The sequence below is a fragment of the Rhipicephalus microplus genome, chromosome 6, assembly GCF_043290135.1.
Source record: "Rhipicephalus microplus isolate Deutch F79 chromosome 6, USDA_Rmic, whole genome shotgun sequence".
Taxonomy (NCBI): Eukaryota; Metazoa; Arthropoda; class Arachnida; order Ixodida; family Ixodidae; genus Rhipicephalus; species Rhipicephalus microplus.
This window is the reverse complement of record NC_134705.1, coordinates 128,347,093-128,353,092: the sequence shown is the minus strand read 5'-3', so window position 1 is coordinate 128,353,092 and position 6,000 is coordinate 128,347,093.

Below are 6,000 nucleotides of genomic sequence, written 5' to 3'. Positions count from 1 at the left end.
ACTTACAGCTTAATGGAAGACCACTCGAAAAAAAAAAGAAAAGTTAAACCAGCTTTGCAGTATTAGAGCCAACCTTGACAGGAGTAAGGACCAGGGTGGTTTTCCTCGTTTCTCTATTTTTTTCTATTTTTCCTTTGTTACTTTTTCGCTTGTCTCTCATTTTTTTCCCTGTTTCTTTTTTCTGTCACTGTCTATCTTCTTATTTATATGTGATATGTATTTTTTCTCGCTCTTTGAATACACTTTTCTCTTGCTTCCCTATCTTTCCCTCTTTCTCTCTGTTTATTTCAATCTCTCTTTCTTTCTATGATACGCTTTACTCTCTTGCCTCCTTTTACTCCACTCTATCCTCTCTTCTGCAATGTTCATCCTTAAATTTCTTTCCCACGTGCATCGCAATATGCTACTATACAGGGCTACGTTTCGCTCAGCTATTAATGGGTACGCGGGCTCAAATTCCACCTCGTCTAGTGATCATCACTTTATGCCGACAATATTTTTTTAATTTTTTATTCTTCCTTTTTTTCTTTGTCTCTTCCAGTACTCTCTCTCTGAAGAAAAGAAGAAGAAGAGGACGAAGAGGACACGTAACGGCCGAGTTATAACTGCATTGCACGCACTTGAAAGACAGATTCAAGATGACTTTATTGTGTATGCGAGCGCTCAGCGGCATAACGAAGAACATGGAATACACGCTGTAATATTGCGACCATCTGAGCTTTTTCAATGTGCTCGGAAATCAAAACAAACGTATGTTTTACAGCGAAGATGTATCAGCCCCAAAGCGAAAAAAAAGTAGCGTTTACTGCTTGCGCAGGCGTACGAAATGCTCGACCTTTAGAGTTTGGCTGAAATTTTAATCTTATTACTACTACTATACCTCAAGGGGAAGCCGGAATTGATTTGCCCTATATGCGTGAAAAAAAGTGCACATGTGCTGTAGAGACTTGACAGGTTGCAAGTCGTCATTGGTCCACTAACAATGACAAAGGAGACATTAGTATTTCTGAAATACTTAACCAATCATTGAGAAGCATTATTATGTAACAGCGCAAAAGACGAAACGCACAGAAGGTGACTGAAGAACACGAGTCTGCTTCTGCATGTGTTAATAAACTTAAACTGATAAGACCAACGCTCCCATTCGCTGCATTGAGACAGACTTCATTGAACCTTAAGAGGACGGAACACTGGGCGAGTTGGTAATTCATAGCTACAAAACTGCGGGGAAAAGCGACAAAAAACGGAGAAGGCAAACACACAAGCGGGATTCACACATCCCAGTGATTGATGGATATGCGGGGTTTAACGTCTCCAAATGATTATGAGAGATGCCGTAGTGGAGGGCTCTCGAAATTTCGACCACCTGGGGTTCTTTAACGAGCTCCCAAATCTGAGCACACGGGCCTACAACAACTTCGCCTCCATCGAAAATGCAGCCGCCGCTGCCGGGATTTGATCCCATGACCTGCGGGTCAGCAGCCGAGTAACTTGGCCACTCGACCACCGTGGCGGGGCTCGCACATCCCAGTGTTAATCCCGATTGGTCATTGAGCCATCGAGATTAACACTCGGATGGACACTGGGGCTGAATATCCCAGTTTCGTTGATGAAACATACTGAGAGCTTGCGCTTTCACTTTTTGTATTCCACTAATATTGATTCCATAGGTCCATAGGTTGTTTCACTCATCCTACAGGTGAATTATTAGGTCGACACTCATTTACTAAAGCATTAGGGATGAAGTAGTTTAGAATACGCCATTTATTGTTGGCATCTGTGCTTGAACTGCTCATTCGCGCGTACGGTTTCAGTGACCATGCTTTCAAATCAGGCGTCCTTCAGTGCAGGCGACGTATCACAGGATATCGCAACGAAGGACGCATTCACCGTGCCGCCCATTATTGTTACGAGCTGCTCTACGACAGGACAATGGCCTGTGGAATGTCAAGGTGCGAAGGCAGACTGGTCGAGTTACCGGCGAGATAAAAAATGCATCCGCTTCTTTGACAAGCGGTCAACCTTGCCGTCCCGATCTCACGGTTCGCTCTAGGAAAATCATCATCCGTCTACATTGTGAGAATGGATGGTGTATTGCAAAACAACTGAAGTGAAAATAAGAACGACTGCGGTGTTCTACGCTCATAGTGCTCGACTGAATAGTCGAAAAGTGAAGTATCAAATCCTGGCAGTTGCGGCCGCTTTTTGATGATAGCGCAATTTAAGATGCCCGTACACTTATGTTTAGTCACACGTTAAGCAGAATACCCAAGTAGTGTGAACCTACAAAGAATTCCAATACGATGTCTTCCATAATTCAAAACCAGGCAGCCCGTTTCGTCAGCGAAAATTACGACCCGTTGGCTAGTATATCGGAAATAAAGGCCACATTAGGCTGGAAAACTCTACAATCTATGAGATGGAAACTTTGCCTAAAACTTGATTGCATTTAAATGTATAAAATTAAAATAAATGTATGTAAGAGCTGTCAAACAAGCGTTATTGATGTTTCACTGTTTTGTGGTGTCATAACCACATCAAACCCAAAAAGCAGCACGAGCCAGTATATCCATAAACCATTGATTACAATGCGCTTGTGGGCATTGTAGGAGTGAATGCGTCTAAAATAGCATAATATATATCAACCTCAGTGCATTAATGTGCGGCGCTGTAAGTTAGCACTGAAGTAAATGAATGCATGTGGGCCACATTTCGATAAGTGCACGAAATACGTCAAAAATGTACCAAAGCGATTCGGGAAACTGATAAGATGCCAGCTATGAAACGCAGGAACACTTCAATCAACCAAAAAGTTATTCACCCAAAGTATGGTAATCAATAGCAAGAACAGTAATGGAAACGACGAAATGACAGTGCGACAGCAGAATGTAAAGGTGCGCGGTCATTTAACAATGTATACTAATACAGCTAACATGTGCGCCTGCTACATACCACCGCATAACACGACAAACACATCTTAAGAAGGTTTCAAGCGATCACTCGGTGGATATACAAAGCACGTGTACTGCTTTTCCACGTGTTCTACCAGGCACATCGGGAAGCAAATTTCTCCACTTTTGGTAGGCGGAGCTCCGGATTGAATAAAATAATTGCAGCGTGAGGGAATGAAGCACTAGACGAGACACAAAGTGCCACGGACCATTCAGCAGACCTCGATTAACAAATAACCACTAAGGAATCTAACCTAGCATGCTATTTAAAGAACCCGGGCAGCTGCTCACTAACGCTGCGAAGATGGCGGATACAGTGAGCCTGGAGCCTTGCCCTCCTTATTTTATTCCTCATCACTCTCAATTTCCCTTTCACCGTGCCACTCTATATAGTGTATACATGGCTACGCTGTTTTAGCCCTTCAATTCTTTCTTTCGCCTTCTCGCCTTGACGCACCTTTCCCCCCTCCTCCATTTCTGTTCTGTTGTAGCTCTCTTGCTGTAGAGAGGTTGAGGTCAATAGTACCTCGGCCACTAAATATCAATTAATTGTGCAACAACAAAAAAATAATTAATGGTACTCAAAATGAACAATAAAAAACATAATGTCACACAGGAACAAGTTGAAACATCATGGGAGTGTGCAGTTCGTTTACATCGATCCACGCAGCCATAAAACACCTGCACGCACGCCTTTCCATTTCTCCGCACAGTATATGTGCTAACACATCTTTTCAAATATTACAACCCTTAGCTGTCTTGATATACTAGAATATGCTCTCCTGCTCTTGTTTTCTTTCTATTTCATTCTCTTTCTTTCTATCTATCTTTATGTTGTTGCCTTTTCTCTCACCTGCAGCAACGCAATCAAATGCTTACCATAAACGTCTGTTCTGCGATGACTGCCTCAATAGCCTCTATAACCGGGATCAATTCCCGGCTGACGAATAAATTTCGTCTTTTTATTTATTCCATTTCCTCCACTTCTCCGCTCCTGTTTATTTACTTCTTCTAACAGAATTCTAGGCAACACATGGTGACGTCATGGCACGGCGAAGTTTCTGTGCGTACACCTAGCGATGTAACCTGCGGCTTAAGCAGTTTCGCTACTGGAATCATCAACCAGAGATACGTATCAGTAAAGACGCATACTAGTGTAGCGTGACCAATTTTGCGGTGCCTTAGTAATATTTATGATATTCAAGAACGCTCACCTACGTTTTGTGACTAGTAAAGAAAATAGTAAAAGTCGTGCACCTCAGGCCTTGAAATAATGTTTTGCCTATATCCACCCAGACTTATTAGTCTTGGTACATTAGGCTCATAAAAGTGACGATATGCGAATAATCGTCCGTTTAACGTGACCAACCGAGGCACCCATGCTAATGAAATGACTTGGTGGTTCCGATGACGACGCTGCAATCGCCGAGTGACGAACTCGCAATCGCCATACTAATTTACCGAACTGTTGACTAACTCAAGTACCGAAGCAAGTGATGCGCTGTTACTTAATTGAGAAAAAGTATTGGAAAGAACACATATAGAGCATTCTATTAGAGTGGTGCCACATGATCGCGATCGTGAAACATTTTGCAACGTTTATGCAGTAGAAGATATTGTCCAGGTGCTGCTAGAAAGGGCTCAGTGATTGAGAGTTGATGGAATCTAATAAATCAAGCGCGTTATACACTACGTCTACAACAGCAGTAAATATTGTGCATGCTACGTAGCTGACTAGAAGAAAAAAAAAAACTGAGGCAGCTGTGGACGAGTGGCGCCAAGCCTGAAATAATTTTGGAACTGGTTAGCCTTACCTTGTGTTTCTGTCCCCCTTTATTTTTTCCTTTTTTTTTGTCTTTTACAAACTTTTTCTCTTTGTTTCTCTTTATTTGTATATTATGTCCTCCTTCTTTTACATTTTTTCTCTCTTACTATATCTCGCTTCTTACTTCTTTCTTTTCATTTTTCTACGTGGTTCTATTCAAAGTGCTGTGCACTTTATTGTCAACATCGAGGCACTCAAAGAACAACAGGAAGAAGACATGCCTTTGGTGCGAGCGTGCTACAGATGATTATGCTATATATAAGTAGCTTTGCCTGCTTTAAAGGGGCCCTGCAACACTTTTTCAAGTAGCTATTGAGTGGACTCACTAAAAGAGCTTATTGCCTGATGAATTCACCACCTCTAAATGTTTTTAAATGCCGGCCAGTACGAGCGAAGTTGAAAAGATTTGTCCCACGCTGCAATTGCATTCTACCTTTTCTCGTCTGGGCAAAAGGGCTGGAAGCTAAGCAGAGAAGGGTGGCACGAGGAAAGCCAATACGTCACACGCACCACAGGACCTCGAACACTTCGCTCTTTTTTTCTTCTTCGAATACGTGGCTTTTCAGTGCGATCACGCGCGCACACGTGAACAAGTTGCGACCTCCCGCGGGGATCCCTATAACCACCGAGCGCGACATGCCCAAATCAACCAATGAATGATACAACAGCTGCGACGAGTGATGTTTGAGTTTTTTCCCGTCATTTGTTGAGAGAAGAGAAAGCAATTTTCCACTGATATCGAGAATATATAGTGAACTCCATGTTACGTGCTGCGCTGTATTATTTGGCTCGCGTGTTCTCGGGAGCCTTTACTCTCGATCGACTGCGTTTCCTGACCATGCCCGAAAAAGTGTTGTAGGGCCCCCTTAAGCCAAGCGACGACGACAGAACGCGACAGCCTCGCCCTCTGAAATGCTCTGCGCTAAAGAAGCGCCCTACATAGGATGGAATAACGAAAATCTAACCATCTGTTTCGATAGTGAGAGCACTTCAAGTTGCCAAAAACTTAAATCAGGAGCAGACGCACAAAGAAATCTGTATTTAAATCAGAAGAACATGGAAGGCTGGTTTGCAAAGATCGAAACACTCCGTTAACCTGACTCATGAGAGTTTGCTCATTATGGCGTCATCTGTAGGTGAAAAAAAAAACATGCTAGAAAATGATGTTCCAGTTCTCAAGCCCGTGAGACATGCATGATTAACGAGGGATCCGTCTTTTTTTTT